Raw genomic sequence first — 19,009 nt, 5'->3', positions numbered from 1 at the left:
AAGCATAATCAAGATTAAGGTCTTCAGGGCAGAGTAGTACTTCCTGTATTAAGAATATCAAAAAGTGTGAATTTAGATTATTGATATTAATTGGGTGGAGCAGGGCCTACTGACGATGCTATAGTCCATCTCACCAACCTTCGCGCCACTGGGTATTTCTTCTTTGAATTTTAGGTTTAAATATTTCATAGGAATTCTAGGAACATTTAAATTACAAAAAATGTGTTACTCTAATAACACGAGCTTCTGTTTGAATCAAGGGTTTTCTAACACCAAACTATAATGCTATTTCCTATAGAACCAAACACCTCCTAACCATTCAGCTTATCAGTATTCAGTTGAAGACGTCATTACTCCCCCAACTATAATGGTAATTATCATTTCAGAAACCTAAATATAGCAATATTCACGTCCATGTAGTAAGTACGTGATATTCCTCTAACCCTCAATGAAATTATGTTCAGCTTTAAGAATACTCACCAATATCGAATTTATCTTATTATCCTGGAAGGATGTGGCAGTGGTAATCTATTTCCTTATAATTTCTTGGTAAACACAACGCCAAAATGGCCATCATCGTTCTCGCATTGATATTCCATAGAAAGTATCAGCATCAAAATGGGGACCACATTGTATATCTTCTGTTTATCCTTTAATACAAAAAGCAGAAGGAGGATTATTGTGTTTGATTGGAATATTCATTCATGATGGGTTTTTGTTAATAACTTGTCCTTCCTACTTAATCTTATTTTTATAGACTTTACGTTGTTGGGGTTTTCAATATTCTTTTTAGTTTTTTTTTTCCAAAGATGTATTTTTATTTTTTTATTTTAAATTTTTGATTTAACAAAGATACAAAAAAAAAACTAAATTTGTTTTTCATTCAAATTATAAAATTACGTCGCATATATTCTGAAGAAAACCCAAAACTAAATGGAGCGTATTTTTTACGATGTCTTAATGCAATTTATATTGAAGGAAAACAACTTGTATCTAATCCTTTAAATTCCAAAGAAAATTGTTCGCCAGAGACTAATAAAATCAACGACGTGGAACTTCAATGATGGTTCTGTATATCTACACGACTGCTGAGACTCCAGGTTTTCGCCTGAAGGATGAGGGAAAGAAATCAAAGATTCTGAATGCTTCGTTCGGTAAAAAAGGATTTAGTGCGGGCAAGGATGCGAGTCGAGAGACATTCGAGTATGAAAAGCACTCATTCCGCTCTGAAATGATGTCGATGATGTTGATGACTGTGATGGGGTTAGATGGTATTATGTATTAATCGGTTTGTAGCTGAATATAAGAGGGTACTATAAGTGCGTGCCGTGACTTGCTAAAAAGGATTCCATTTTACTGTACTTTATATCAAAAGGAAAGGGTTGGGTAAAATGAAGAATATAGTAGAATGTGGTCTGTCCAGTTTAGGAATGCATTAAATTTGGGAAACCGACTGATAAATTCAGTCAAGGTTTCAAAACCAAAAATGATTTTACAATAGTTATATCTCGAATAACCTTAAAATGTTCCAACAACACCGAAATGTTATTTTTTTATCCTTACAGTTTTGTTTTTAGAAAATTTAAAATTTTGAGAATTTGTTGTTTTTTTCAACGAGATTCTTAAAGTAACCTTCTACCCCTTTACCAACAGATACAATTTTTAGTTTTCTGAAGCGCTTTTGAAATCAGAGTACTGGCAATTAAATAAGATTCTAAAACTTAAGTAAGATCACAAACATAGTTATTAGAGCATGTTTGGGTAGTTTCGAATACTACAAGTAGTACAAACAATTTGCCATTTTTTTCTTTAGACTTCATATTATTAAAAACATTAACACACTGATCTACAAATAATAATCTAATATATAAAAATCTCGTGTCGCAGTGTTTGTTATCAAACTCCTCCGAAACGGCTGGACGGATTTATATGAAATTTTGTACACATATCGGGTAGGTCTGAGAATCGGACAACATCTATTTTTCATACACATAAATGGTAAGGTTGGTCCACCATAAACTTTTTTTTTATTTCTGAGAAAACATTTTTTTTATTTAATTTTTTTATAATTCACTATTGAAAAAAACATATAATTCTAAATTTAAAACATTCTAAGACCAACCAATGTTTTTTAATCGCAATTTTTTGTTCAAAATCAAAGTGTTTTATTATTGTGAAACATTTTTTATATGCTTTTTTTTTTGTTTTTTCTGTCGAAAAATGTGATTGTTTGATCATTGTGATGTCAAATAAATCACATTTAGTGGAAAACGGGGAAGGGTATAGCCCGACTAAGGCAGACTCAATACTCAAGCAGACAAATTTTGTTATTGGTTGGTGGTTGATTTGGTCAGTTTTGTTAATTGGAATTCTTTGGTGTCAACTGGGAAATTGAATGTGAAAGTGATCTTTGGTATCTTTGGCAAAAACAATATAGTCTAAGAGCCCAGAGCAAATTTTGGGCGTGGATGTATAACTGAAATGTGAGTACTCAGTTTTATAGCCTTATCTGCTTTATTAACGAATTTAAATGTCTGGCAGCTTTAGGGTGATTTTGTTCACTAGAAGTTGAACATAACTTGGGGATTTTTATCTTCAACTTCTGAATTTTGTTTTGTTCACGCAAAGTTGACGTTTTTAACTTTCGATTTCAAACTCGAGAGTTGATAAACTTTCGGTTTTCTCAACTTCCGGAAAAAGTAGAAGTTTGCCAAACTTGAGATTTTGCTTCAAAATTATTTTTTTTTTTTTAATTTTCCTGTCAAAATTTAATTTTGCTGTTATTGTGAAAGCAAAATTAATGTTCCAAAGTAACGAAGTTTCGAAAAATAGGCCTATTCTTTTAAGAGAAATCGATACAAATGTTGCGCCGCTAATTTTAAGAGCAAATTCATAAACATTCTTTTTTAAACAAAACAAAAACCAAAACAATTTTTAAAAAATTGAGAGAATTGCATTATGTATATATTTTCTTATGTATTTCAATAAAAAAACTTTAAATAAAAACATTCTATTCACGAAAATATACAGATATACAATATTTTCTGGTGGTATCGATAGATGCAATAATGAATTTTTCAGGTTTTCTTTAATGATTTTTTGATAAAAATTTCTATTTAAGATTACTGTCGACGAGGCAGACGCTAAAATGTTTTCACTTCCATCCAATTACATTTACTTCAGTTCAGTTATTACGCATTTTATATATTTTTTTTTAAATTAACCATGAATTCGAATGCTGAAATTAATTTGATTTGGATTTTAGACTTTTGAAAAATTCGTCATTTTGAACACTAGCAATGCAAAATAATACACAAACTTTAATAAAATTCTAACCGATGACGTAAAACATTCAAAATATGATTATAAACTGTCAATATTTTTGTTTGTTGTCACAAATATCCCAGGGATATTTTAAAAACTAAAAGTTAGCCAACTTTTGTTTTTTAAACTCAAGAGTTAAGAAAAAAATAGTGAACAAAATAGATTCTCAACTTTTGTTTTAACTCTCGAGTTTGAGTCAACTCTCAAGTTTGTTAACTTGAGAGTTTGCTTCAAATTGAGCAATAGTGAACAAAATCGCCCTTAAATCGCGGATTTATATGGTTTTCGAGGGGTTAAATAACGAGAGTTTTCCAATCAAGGTGATTAGGCTAGGCATTTAGGTTAAACAATTACAATATTATTTTTTTCTCGGAGGCAGACATCTGCGGACCAAAGTCTCTTAACAAGTTTACAGATATGAGTTTACAGTGAACAGGCCTATGCATTTAGGTAAGAAATTTAAATTAATTTTTTTTCAGATTTTTGAAAAAAATCCAACTGGTACTCCTTGCCGAAAAAATCAATTTTAAGAAATGTCGTCCAAATTCATCAAGTAATGAATAATGAAATAAAACCCCAACTTGTTATTAAACTTTTTTAGAAAAATGAAATACATAAAACCCCAATTTTTCTTTTTCATAATTAATTTATTTTAGGTAATGAAATATCATCCCAAACCAACAGAACCATCTTTATGGACAGAATTTTTAAAATTGTTCCTCAATTATGTTTCAAACTGTTGCGTTTTTTTCGGTTATTCTGTTACTTATTAATGATTTTTTCAATGATCCCTGATGGTTTACTGCACGATCTTTACATTGAAATTCATTAGTTTGGAGTGCAGCACGATGTTTACATTGAAAAGCATTATAAAGTAACAGAATAGCTGAAAAAATCGCGCGATTTCTTGTTAGTCCCTGATAGTTTACTGCACGCTTTTTACATGGAAAGGCGTGATTTGATCAGCTATTCTGATATTTATTAATGCTTTTCTATGTAGAGATATTGCTGCAAACCAATAGGGAGTCCACAATATGCGTTACTTTGCCAATTCTATAGGTCTAGGTCGGAATTTTACAAAAGTTTTTTTGAAAGACAATTTAGTTTAGCATTTTTATGTCAACTATCAAAAATGAAATAAGACCTCAAATTGTTTTTTAAATAAAATGAAAGTAAGCCCAAAAATTAGTGTTGGGGTCTTATTTTATGGGGGCCTTATTTCGTAATGAAATTATGCAAACAAAAAAAAATGAAACAAGGCCCCAAAAAATGAAATAACACCTCAAAATTTGAGAAATTTCGTTATTGTTGCTTTGTGTGTATTTTTTTGGGGCCTTATTTCATTTTTTTATTGGGGCCTAATTTCGCTAAGCCTTAGTTTACGACATGAGTTCACAGTGAACAGGCTATGCAATCAGGTAAAAAGAAGAGAGTGTCAGCTAAAATTTATTATTTACTTTACCTGATTATTGTATAAAAAACTAAACTTTTTTGTCAAAAATAGATTTTTTTAGTGTTTTTTTTTTCAATTGAATAGGGTTGCCATATTTATCGGTCTAAACTCCTTATATTATTTTATTATTTTATCAAACTACAAAGATATGACAAAGAAATTAGTAATGTGACAAGTTTTTCCTTAGGTTAACAGGTTTGCCACATAGAAGTTCTTATTTGAAAAGGGGCAACCCTATTTTTTCATTTTTAGTATAAACTTATCTTTCATTTGTACCAACTTTAACGGACTAAGTAAGACAGTCGCCCATCCGACTATCAGGACAAATTGGCACTGGAAGAAATAAATGAACTGACAAAGTGGCCAGACAAGGATCAGTATACTTTATACTTCTGGTTAGTTTTATAGAGAGCCAGCTTCATAACTTGTATAGAATTGCAACTCTGCTTTCTTAAAAATAGGTCTTAATCAATTGATTTCCTGAATTTGAGACTAATTCTATACATTAAAATTATTTGTTTAGAAGTTTTAAGTAAAACGAAAATCCAATTAAAATACAAATTGAATCGATTATAAAGCAATAATCCCAAAAGACACCTTTCACAGCAATTGCCATATAACACACGCACAACAAGACACTTCTTCAGCAAATCATTGCTCGCCGCAGGAGCTGTACTAGCGTCTTCTTAGACAATTTAAGGATAAATTTCTCAAATTTCTTTTCGATTACCCCCTGGGGTAGAATTATTTTTGTTCTGGTTGTTATATTTTTTTTGTCTTCTCTTGTCTCTGTTGTTAAAGGATTTGTTATTACAACACTCTCGATGTGACATCAACTTGACTTCAATACTCATGTGTGATGATGTGATTTTATTGACAAAAAGACAAAACTTATAGCAATAAAATCCCATATCGTCTGTATAAAGACGAAGGCATTCAACCTGCAATAAAACACCAACAAAGATAAAAAATAGTCATCCCCTTAAAGCTACTATATAAGGGGTTTAAGTCTTTAATACACCAAGAGCATTATTTCATAATTTTCCCTCGGTAAAGGAGGATATTCACTTGAATCGCTATCTTTGGCAACAAAAAAGGACTACCCGCTGACTACAAGAAGTGAGTATCCTTGAGGCACCATCAGGTAAGCTCTGGTACTACTACTAGTAATTAAAACATCCTTAAAAGTCCTCAAAGCCAAAGTTTGTTCTTTCTTACCTCTGCCGTATATATCTCCTTGCCCACTTCTTTAAGTGTTTGTTTTTTTTTCTTTTCATTTTTCTGTTTTTTGCCTCTCTCGTCCTTTGGTTTATAATTAAAAGTGAATGTTTTTTAAGAAATTAGGGTTGGCTTGTTAAACAGGGTGTAAGCAAGTGGCGCTAAATTACCGGTGTAAGTAATTTAGCGAATGTTACAAGGCATGCCTGCCTTCTATACAATGCATGTCCTTGGGTGGTAGTTAAAAAAAAGGTTCTGATTTTTTTTTTTTGATACCTATCATAAAATCAATCGATATCAAACTCAAAGTAAGATTTACGAAATAAGATCTTGTTGAATTAAAAATATACGTTATTTTTTATTGACCAAATAAACAAAAGACAAAACGAGTAGGAGGAGAAAAAGGACCGAAGACGTCTATTACTACAACACGACGACGGCGACGTAAAGATTCTATTTAATTACTCTAATAGGCATCCCTCTTGGATATCAAAGGATTTTCGCAGTCTTTTGAAAGCAAATACCTCATCAGGTATTAAGTAAGTCCTCTCGTTTTTAGATTTGACTCTTCCAAAACAGTTTTATGACGGACAACAAATGGGTGGGTGTTTGATATCTTTCGCCTTTAATAAAGCTACAAGGTGTACATTTCATTAAGACGTTTAAGATGTCTTAAGTACACATTAAGGTAATTGTGAAAAGACAGTCGATTCTATTACGTCAAGAATTTAACTTTATTCAAAAGTGACGATGCTGGTGTGCCGACAAATCCTTTTTTTTTTGTATTTTGGAACTGAAATTGTATAGCCTTTTTGTTAGTCTTCAATAAAGACAACAAGAATTTTGGGGTACAAAAATAAATAAAACTAAAAGGGTAAATTGTTATGAGTTAGGAAATGTATAAAGGACTGTGATTAAACACTTAACTAAGTGATCAAAGAATTTGTCAATGCAATTACATACTTAAAAAAGAAACAGAAACAAAAAATTGTTAACAGTCGAAAAAAAGGCTATAATTAGCATATACAGGGTGTCCCAAAAGTAATGGATCAAACGAAATATGCTGATAGGCCAACTTTGGGGCTCTCAGAATTTGGTAACTTGTTCATCCCAAATCCTTACGGTTTTCGATTTAATGCAGTTTTTGTGAAATTTCGAAAAATCCCGACTTTGCAACAGTATTTTGCTTTGTCCGCCCATAATTCATTTTTGTTATTTACAATTCTTTCACTAAAATATCGCCTAATAATAAGCAATAATTATTTAATCAAAATATTTTTTATTTCATACGCCATTTTGCTGCAAATTATGTAACAGTTCCATGTTTTATAAAAACTCAATTTCTTATTTTTATTTGAGAGGAACATCCCAAAAAAAAATTGTATGGTGTGATACTGCTTTATTATTTTAAAAACTTGCCGTGTTATTGCAGTTTTCAAAAATGTATTCAAATTTCCAAAGTTAAAATTAGATCGAAAGATATTACAATTTTAATGCAAAAAAGCAGGGGTTTTCAGAGCTAAATAACAAACAAAAATCGAGGCTTTTATTCAAAAAGAAATAAACAAACAACAGTCGAGGAAATTTGTTTATTTTTCTTTGTTATTTTTCTCTGAAAAATCCTGTTTTGTTGCATTTAAATTGAAATATCTTCTGTTCTAACTTCAAGTTTGGAAACTTTTATACATTTTTGAAAACTGCAATAACACGGCAAGTTTTTAAAATAATTAACCTGTGTCACACCATACAAATTTTTTTCAGGGTGTTGCTCTGAAAAAAAAATTAAGAAATTGAGTTTTTATAAAACATGGAACTGTTAATTAATTTGCAGCAAAATTGTGTACGAAATAAAAAATATTTTGATTAAACAATTATTTCTTTTTATTTGGCAATGTTTTAGTGAAAGAATTGTAAAAAACAAAAATCAATTATGAGCGGAGGAAGCAAAATACTGTTGCAAAGTCGGGATTTTTCGAAATTTCACAAAAACTGCATTAAATCGAAAACCGTAAGGATTTGGGATGAACAAAATACCAAATTCTGAGAGCCCCAAAGTTGGCCTATCAGCATATTTCGTTTGATCCATTACTTTTGGGACACCCTGTATACTGGACACAATTGATTAGTTTTTAGTTATTCTGCGTTTAAAGAGTGTTCCAATTAAGTGATTTCCAACCACAACGCACAGTGGGGCGAATGTATGGAAAAATCGGCATTTCTAATATATTGTGTTTAAGTGACTGAAACTACGTAAAGTTGCATTAAGACGTTTAATTACACCTAAATCTATGACTTAAACATGAAATCCAAATAAATGAAAACGTTTTAGCAATTTTTATTTAATTAAAAGAGTTGAGCAGCGAACTTTTTTTAGGATTTTCTTTTTATCATCATTTTTTTCTCTTCTTTTAGTTTAAGTTCTAGGGGAAAATTAGGATCTGTATAATTTTTTGATAAATATTTATCTCGACAATAATTTGATATATGTGAACTTTTTGATCGGAAATTTGACAACTGTTAAATATTTTTGCATTTTTATAGACTTTAATATTGGTTTAAGGAGCATTTACCTATTTGTTTTAAACTGATGTCATCACTTGTATTCATATTAGAATTCAGCCATTATTCGTTAGCGCTCATGAACTTTACCTGGAGGCAATAAAATCTAGTAAGTTCTTTTATTTGAGTTTCCACCTCTTCTGTTGACTCCTCTAAGCAAAGAAGTTGTTGAATTTTCAAACACACGTTATTAAATTTGCTTTTTCTCGCACTATCCAACCAACTTTCTAAAATTTGGCCATTTTTGATACCTATAAAACGCGATTTTAAGTACTTGGCGCAAAATTGCCGACATTTTTTTTCTTGATTTATTTAGAGGATACTTTACTGAGTATAAAGCCATTAAAACCCCAGAGAGCCTTTTTGGTTTAAAAAAGAAAATCTTACTTAAAGTAAAAAAAAAATCACGAATAAAAAACAAAAACACAACAAAAACAAAAAATTGTTTGTTATTAAAAATTAATTTAAATACTTTTTTAAATGTTATTATCCACTATTATTTTTTTTTATGCACAAACAATTTTAGGGGTAGATAATACAAATTACAACCTGATTTTTCAGCACGAAAAAAAAAGTTGACAAGGCTGCATGGCGAAAAGGCTGCAGGGCAGCATATAAGCTGAAGTTCAATAAAATGAACAATCCAATTAAGGTCTTCAGATGATTCCTACAAATCAAAATCTGATAAACATTTCCTCCTGATACCGAGTAAAAAATACTACCAATGTAAAAATCTTAACCACTACATAAATCATCACAAAATTAAAATGTAATTTAAAATTTTAAAAACTACAAATGAATACAAAAATGTGAAAAAATTCTTTTGCAAGCTTTAAATTTAATGTAGAAGTCAAAAAGAAGGACGATTTTATTTGCATACCTAAGTTTAAGGGTTCAATACCGTAGGTATGTTTATTTTGCAACAGAATTCAAATCAATCAAACAAATTTTAGAAAAAAATATTATGTAAATTTGCTCTTCGAATTCATCCAAGAAAAAGGTCCAAATACTTAACTCGAATTTTAAAGAAGATTCAAGGAAAGGGTTTCGAGTTTTGCATATATGGATGTTCAAACGATCCTTCATTAGAGGCAAAGGTTAAATTTGATTAAAGAAAGGTCTGTTTGGTATTCATACGAGTAGAAATTTTAGACGTCTTTAGTGAATTTTAAAATTTAGGATGCATTTTTAAAATATGCTAAAAAATGAAAAATTAAATAAATAGACTTTTTACAATAAAAATCAAAATGCAAAAAAAAATATCATTGTTTTTTGTTTTTCCTTTTTCATTCAAACAAATAAAATAAATGTCAAATTTTCCTTCACTTGAATACAATTAAAAACATATATTTTGTATATGGTTTGAGTTCTGATATAGTTCTTGACAATAATTGAACTTGTATACAATAAATTTTGAAAGCCAGCTTAATGAACTTACAGCCCCACTTAAGCCCTCAAGTATAAACAAACTATCTACGTCTTTGGTTCACATACATCACAACAACAACAACAACAACAACAATTCCAACAATATGCGGTCGATGGTAATCAAGGAGCACTAACTTTCAAGTTTTCCACCTAAGATTCAATTATAAATTTCACAAAGTCACTTGGCAAAAGCAACCAAGGGTTGATTGTAACATAACATGATTTACTGCCCAAAGGTTTCCGAGTAGGTACATCATGCAGCATACAACCCATGAATGAAGCTTTGACATCTTCGAATTTATCATTTTCAATTAAATTTCAAAACAAAGGCCAAACATATACAAGTTTCTGATGGACTTTTGGTAGGTATAGAATATGTAAAGGAGAGAAGGAATACTAAGCTTGTCTATGATGCTCTCAAAAATGTCTTTGAAATTTTTCTTTTTTTAAATTAAAAAAACTGAATTTAAAATGAAACCAAACAAAAACTTGCGTTGGGTATTTAAATTTGTCTTGATATTGTGAAAATTACCTTCTCACATTATCGAAGCAATAAGGTCAAATCATAACACAGATCTTAAATTAACATATTAAGAGGTTGGCCCACAAAAGCACTTAAGTGTCATTTTGACTCAAAACACCGGAGAGTCTCATTTTTTTTTTGTCATTCCTATACTACCTAACACTCTACAATATGAATGAATCTTTATTGTCCAAGGATCAATGCACAGCACCCTCCTTGACAGGATTTCGGGCGGTCGGGCAATGTTAAAAAAGTGAGTGAGTATAATATAAGAGTGGAGTTCAAGAAGCGTAAAATTATGTAAATTAATTTCACGCCTTTTAAGATCTATTGGGACTTGGAGCATTGGATGCTTGTAATGTTTTTTTTTTTTTTTACTCAAGTCTCAATGACACTCTTATCTACTTGGTCAGGTTATAAGCAGATTAAGATATTTTTTTTTCGTATTTTTTTTTCTAGGCAAATATCAAAGTGTTTTATGGTTGTTTGAAATGGGGTGTTTACATATTCAATGTAGGTCGAACGGAACTTATGTTTGAAAGTTAATCCTGAAGGAAAGTTGTTATTCGTCGATGCTGATTGAGTTGACTTAACTCAGTTTAAAACTTAATAAAGTTCATCTTTGTTTGCATGTTGCGGGGTCGTACAGTTTTTTCTTTATTAATTGCGATGTAAGACGAGTATAATAGGGTACATAATGTTTTTCAAAAAGCTAAAATAACTTTGGCAACGAAAAAAATTGTTATGCCACTACATGGTCGTGTTTCCGTATGACATCCATTTTGACGTCAGTATACGTAGTTGGATATAGTCGATAATGAACTTCTTATTTAGAAGAAAAATAATGTTGTGCGTACTTTTCTTAAGAATAAATGTTTTCTCAAAAGTAAATAGGTTAGGTACTACTCACCTGTGAAATCCTTTTAAGTTTTTTTTTCACACAAATGCATGTATTGCAGTTTTCTAAAATTTTGCTTTCGTTTTACATAAATGTATATTAATTGAATTTGAAAATTCGGTATTGATTGAAGATACCGGACATGGTTCTTCAACGATTTTGCTTTAGGAAAGAGCATAACATCGTAATTTCACATTAGGTAGTATTTTATTTCGTTCTTGGGTTTGGAAAAATAAATATTTTTTTTTTATTTTTGGGAAAACAATAAAATATTTTTGCCATTTTAAAAATAGTATTTTGACTGAAATTTCATAAATTTTTTTCTGAAAATTAAAGCGGAGGTGTTATATTAAAAATATTTTTTTTTTTTTTTTTTGCTAAATTTATTCAAGTTGGTATAGTACCTATCTTTTGGCTGAAGGACTATAACACTTATGACTATATTTCGAAGTCTCACCGAAACACGGCTTTTTCTTCTTTTGGACACGGAGGTAAATTACATATCCCTTCCATAAATTAAATTTAAATTCTCAATGATAGCTACCTATAACTGACTTGTCAAAAACCACTCCACCGATTTGTTTTAATGATGAGTTTCCTGATTTTCGCATTTAAATTCTCTAAAAAACATTCCTTTTTTGGTAACATTTAAAAATAAATCTGTTTTTTACATTCTAATAGAAAGGTATTCATTCACTGTCCCAATAAGAATCTCTTTGTTTACTTTAATTTTAAATACTTTCAAATACCCAAGATCAACGTGTAATAAGCTGTCCCAACTCCCAAGGCAACCCTCCTTCTATTTGGCGCGCGGAATTATCAAAAAATATTTTTTTTTTTCTTTCTTTTTCGGTTCATTCACTTTCCAACGTGTCGCCTTAATCCAATTATGAATGTTATCATGGTAAAAATCTCATTACGTTTTTTTTTCTTGTTTGTCACTGCTTTACTTCTTAAAAATATTTTTTTTTTTTTTCATTCTGATTCAAAACACCCACCAAACAACCAACGTCTTTTGCGATAAATTACAAAGAGGAAAAAAAAGATATCAAGAAAAATATTTATTTATAAAAATGTCCTGGCTACAAGAGACTGGACAAGGGAGGGAGAATTTAAGTTTAAAATTAAGTCCCTTGAGAGGCAAATTTTAAATCTGCTTTAAATCGCCGAACAACAAGAGAAAGAGAGAAAAGTAAAGAAAATTGATTGCTGCTTTAAAAGGGATATTTCCAATTAAATTTTTCTTTTGGCGTTTTTTTTCTGTAAAAAATAGGTAAGAAAGATGTATTAAACACGGAACGAATTATTTTTGACGGATTTTAAGAATTGAGTAGGTCAAAGATACCGAAATCTTTGAAGAATGTTTAGTTATTGAAAATGCGTCTTTTAGATAAAAGCTTCATGGGAAATAAATTTTAGTTGTCCAACAAAAGATGTTTTCGAAAACCTTTGTTTTCAACTAAAAAAAAGTTCAGCGGCCTATGTGCTTAAAATTTTGTTAACGAAAACGAAGGGATTTCTGAAACTTGAGTACAAAACAGAGAGATTTAGTTTTCTTCAACCACCAATTGGGTGGTTGTTTTACATGAAATTTTTGTATTGGGTTCAATCCTTTGAAATTTTTTTTCCTCAGTTTATTCGCAACCGATTTATTAAATAAATATACTTTAAATAAATAAATTTAAAAAATCAAGATGGTCTAATGCCAGTGTAAGAATAAAAACGAAGTAAAAGTGAAAAAAGTGTAGGTAATAAAAAAACCTTTTGAAATTTCAAAAAAAAACATCCCATCTTTTCTATCTTTGGTATTTTTGCTCTTAAAGATTTTTTACTTGCGATATAGGTACTATATATCAAGTTATGCATTCGTACAAAAAAAAAAGTTGAGATAACATTTTTCCATGACATTACGATGGTAGACAATGCCAAAAAAGTGGGTCCCGGAAGTCCGTCTGTCTGTCTGTCTGTCTGTCAGTCTGTCTGTCTGTCTGTCTGTCTGTATAAGGAGCTACAGCCTAAACGGATGGACCGATTAATGTCAAACTTGGTATGTAGCGTTATTTGGCGACTCTCCAGAGGGGTTTTTGGAATTAATTTTTTTGGACAAAAAATAACGGTACTTGTCATATACCGATTTTAGTAAAATTGAAATATCTCAAAAACGGCTCCAACGATTTTGTTTAAAAAATTCAAATGTTAGTTTTAAGCTAAGGTCTATCTTCCAATGAAAAAAAAAAATTTTTGAAAATCATTATTAACGGTAGGTACCTGCCATAGAACCGTTTTTTTCAAATCCGATTATTTCGGAAACTGCTTATTCGATTTCAACAAAACTTTTTTTGAAGAAGCACTTATATAATTTAAATATAAACCAAAAATAAAATTTTGAAAAAAATAATTTTTGGATTTAAAAAAAAAATTTGAAAATTTTTTTTTTGAAAAATCAAATTTTCGAAAACGGGACATTGAATTTTTTTGAAATTTTGTTTTTAGATGTTGATTAGTGATTTCTACAAAATGGCATACCAATTTTATTTTTAAACTTTTTATCCAAAAAATTATTTATAAAAAATTTGTTTTTTAAAAAACGGCTCTAACGATTTTGAAAATTTTTTTTCTAAAAATGCATGTTAATATATCAATCAAAACTGCATACTTGTTTTGGAGGGCAATTTAATTTCAGATTTTATTTAATTTTTTTTTTTAAACGAATTTAATTTTTTTTTGCCAAATTTCTATACAAAAAGTCTTAAAAATTTAAGCAACTTTAACTCTAAGAGCAAGTTCATGCGACCCCAGTCGTGCAATTTATTTTTAATGGATTTCAACATTTGTTAATGAGATTTTTTGAGGATATATTTTGTTTTCCCTTTAAATTGGATTAAGTGAATACTTTTGAGTATTATTTTTTTTAACCAAATTATGACTCCTATTTTTTTTAAAACTTCTCATAAATTGAATTCATATGTTAAATTCATAGATATAACAGATAGGTACATTTGAACATACAAAAATGATGATATTTAAGCTATTATTTAAATTATTTTCTAACATTTGCACATTTACACGTGTTTTCTAACACGTAATTGCGTTCTTATCTCCAAAACCAGAGACGAGCATAATAATTTTAAATTTGCACTGTCCTCGCTCGCAGTCATAGACACTTCTTGTTATTGCACTAAGGGAATACTATCATCTGAAGGTCCCATTATCCCAAAAACCATATAGGTAACTCCGTATGTGAATTGAAAATTTTAGTTTTATGCTGCTACAGGGTGAATCTGAAAAAAAAAAACACTTTCCTAGAATTTATAAATCTTCTACCAAAATCACATTTTTTTTTAATTTTGACACACAAACATAATCAACAAAATTTCCGGTTAAGAGTATTAAGATTTTTGAATCTATTCATGCGCGTAGGAAGGGGGGGTCCTGGGTGGGCCAGGCCCACCCTAGAAAATCAATGGCCCACCCTAGAAAAACCGACAGTTCTACGGAACTTTTAGTCTGGTTTTAGCTCCCACTAACATTTTTTTTTCAATATCGCTTGCTGAGAATTATAGGGCTGTATGTATGTTTAAAAATTTAATTAATTTTTTAATTAAAATTAATTTTTAAATTAAAATTAATTTTTTAATTAAAATTAATTTTTTAATTAAAATTAATTTTTTAATTAAAATTAATTTTTTAATTAAATTTATTTTATTTTACAAAATTAAGATCTTTGGACGTCAAATATCTTTTAAACGGTTATATAAACGAAAATGGTGTCAAAGGCCTTTTTTGTAGAGCGTTCAATTTCCTACAAGAATATGTAAAGAAACCTGCTAAAAAGCCGATTTATAAAAACATGATTTTTTTTTAGTAGAAGGATAATATAAAAAATAGAAAATTGCGAAGCGAAGGACCTTTCCGTTAATACAAAGATTTCATATTTGGTGAGTATATTCTAGAGATGTCTGGCAATCTATCGGAGTATAAAATAAAAAAAAATCGATTTTTTTGAACCAGCCTTGTGTTTATGTATATTTTTCTTAGTCAGCGATATGTATAAATACCCCGTTTATATGAGCAGTCTAAAAGGACGGATTCAATAATAAGCTTTTTCAATGTGTGAATTGTGTTAAATAGTTAACAGCATGTAAAATTTTTGACACTATTGAGGTTAATACAAAATTTTCAGCTGTCAAAAATTTATTGGGCTCTGGCACCTGGTTAAATTTGAGTTACATTTTTTTTGCAGATGCTTTTATTTTGTTTTTTCTTTTTTTCTTATTAAAAAGGAGTATCATGGCAGAAAAAGGCAGACAAAATTCTAAACAATAATAGGTAATCCATACAGCTGTAATTTTTTTTATTAACCTCAATAGTGTCAAAAATTGTATACGTTGTTAACTATTTAACGCAATTCACACACGGATTTAGACCGTGTGTGAATCGGGTTAAATACTAAGCCGAGAATATATTTTTGACACTTTTGAGGTGAAAGGATAATTTCAGTTGTCAAAAATTTATCCTGCTCTAAGAGCCGGTTTAATTTTAATTTTCAGAGAATTTTGAGAAAAACTAAATGCAGTTTTACGCCTGCAAAGTTTAATCAAAATCGTTAGAGCCGTTTTCCAGTTATTTGGTATAACTTGAAGAATTTGTATGGGGGTACACTTTCTACACCGAAAAAAAAACCAATATCAATTTAACATTTTTTAAATATCAAATTAACATTTCTTAAATATCAGCCAAAAATGCTCTATAAAATGTGTTTTATGATATTTAAAATGTTAAAACAACATTTTTATTATCAGGATGATATTTAAATGTCACATTTTGTAATTTTTTTTTGATATTTTATTATCATTTTTTCATATCAATTTCTCATTCCAAATTATTGAAAAATATTAAATAAAAAATTCTTAATGTGTACTAATTTAAGGGCGCTTTGTGTTTTTTCGAAGTAAAATGAATGATTCACTGAGAAAATTTGATCGGCACTAAGATTTTACTTCACATAGTTTGGGAGAAAATAACAAAACAATTATATCACCTATATAATAGAAAAAATAATATCACCACTATTTTGTAAAGAATATTCCCTTTCAGTAATGTTTTGAAAAAAGAAAGAAAATTCTTAAAATAATAAAAATAATAAAAAAGAAAAGAAAAGAAATAGGTTTCATTATAACAAACTAAAACGTAAAATCTAGTCAAGATTAATATTTTAATTGTCAAAGTGAAATTTTCACTATCCACTTAAATTTAAAAAAATGTGAAAATGATATTTTAATTGTCAAAGTGAAATTTTCACTGTCCCACCTGAAATTAAAAAATGTCAAAATGATATGATAAAATATCAAAATTGATATTTTAATTGTTGGACCGACTTTTGTCACTGAAAAATGTTAATTTGATAGCTGTTATTATCAAATTTTTTTTTCGGTGTAATTAAGGTAGAAAAAGAACAAAAAAAAAAAAACAACTTTCAAAAAAATTGCACACTCATGGTTATGGCTTCAGGTCGATGATAACATCTGGCCCACCCTAGCTAAAATCTCTAGCTACGCCCATGAATCTATTTAATGTGCAAATTAATAGAATGTTTTTACCATTTTTGGGTCATATTAAGCCGAGTATTTTAAACAAGTTTAAAATGTGTTTTTTTTTTCAGACTGACCTTGAAGCAAAAAACTTGTAAGGCCTCAGGATAGCGGGTAAAACGCGGGATTACAATGAAACTGATGATTTTTCTCAACAAAGTTCGGTATTGTTACATTTGTATATGTATTAGAAATAATTGCCTTCGTTGTCATCGTCATTAAAAAAAAAAAACAATTAAATAAGAAAAGAACGTATGTATACACCACAGTGACCCAAATTGTTTTTACTTTTGTCAACCGCATCGTTTCAAATTTCTTATTAATTTATTACAAAAGTTAATCAGTAGTAAAGACTGAAATTATATGGTAAATTCAATTTTAATTCAATTTAAATATTGGCCACGTTTTATGATCTTATAATTTTTAAAATTCTAAATTTTCTGATTTTTATTTTTAATCCATCTCCAGATTTCTTTCTTTAAAATAAAATATTTTTTACTAGAACACTCTGTACATAAACTTATAAGTAAAATACTGTGAACTATAAAATTGGACCGAACTTTTCTTTGTCGTCCTTAATTCTCATATACCACCAATCCTTCCCAGGATAATAAGACTATTTTCAGTCTCGCACAAAACTATAACACGGAACACAAACCCAGAGGAAATTAAGGACTGTTCTTTCTTCTCCAACATGAACTATGAATTGTGTTCTCCATAATAAAGGTACCTACCTATACCCATTCTTTATTATATCTATGAAGGATGAGAATATTATTTCTTTTCATAAACCAAAGAGCACTCACTGAATGTATCTTTCTATATTGTTACTGTATCCATTTATTCATCAGATCTTAACATACATAGTCACTCTCTGCAATGGATGTTGTGCGACGCATTGCCAAGGGCTAAAAACCCAAAAAACCTTACTTCGTAATACGATACAAATATATGAAAGTTGGGTTCTACTCCTTGTGATTTTGCAAGGACAAAAAGCAAAAAAACAAAAAAAAAAGTAAAAACAAGATGGAAAACAAAACATCATTCATCCAAAAAATCTCTTCTTCAGGATGGTGTTCTATATACCCCATTGAGATTTGGATCCTAATTAAAACGCGTAGATATTGTTAACACTTATATTGGCAACTTTTCAAAAAAGGACTTAGCCATGCATTAAAAGAGGAAATTAAAATCTGTATTGAAATAGATAAAAACATGTAGATTATGTATATGTATAGGTGAGTAGATATTCGTATAGTGCTAAAAATCATTCTTAAATGTCCTTTTTCTTACACTTGTAGTAGTTGTTGTGAATTTGAAAAGAAAAGAAATAAAGTTTATAGTTGCTTTGTATTAGAGAGTATAATGGGGTGTCAAAGAAATGAATGCAATTTGGGAAAAAATAAGCATTTTTTTTTATTTTTGTGAGTGTTTGATAAACCTTGTATAAAAATAATGAATTTATGACAATTTGAAATGACTGAAAAGGATTTTGGCTACAGTCTTTTAGGTCTTCAGATTTCATTAACAAAATCAGTCAGCTTTAATGCAAGATGTCGAGAAAATCCTTAGATTTTAAATAAAGAAATTATTTATTTTTATTATATTTATTGTGCATAATTTTTTTTTACAACTCCCCAAATGACAATTGATTATTTACAAGCATAAAATTCAACCATAAAGCACATCATTCCATCAAACATTAAAGACCAGATGATACCTCTTGGCTATACGAAACCATTTTTAGCAGAGATTCCTTCTTATCAGTCCCTAAATATTGCTCTATACCACCATTATCACCACTACCACTAGAGGAGTATTTAACACAGTAACCATTATTACTCTCGAATGAATTTGGGAAATTTAAATGTACACAGGCCGAGGATAATGTCAAGCCGAAGGCATTTTCCAATTTTAAACATCAAAATCCAATCTTGGTTTTGTTCGTAGATAGATAGATAGATAGATAGATAGATAGATACTCGACGTTAGATATAGAAAAGATACCTACTCCT

Source organism: Episyrphus balteatus, chromosome 2 (assembly GCF_945859705.1).
Source record: "Episyrphus balteatus chromosome 2, idEpiBalt1.1, whole genome shotgun sequence".
NCBI lineage: Eukaryota > Metazoa > Arthropoda > Insecta > Diptera > Syrphidae > Episyrphus > Episyrphus balteatus.
Note: the sequence above shows the minus strand (reverse complement) of the source record.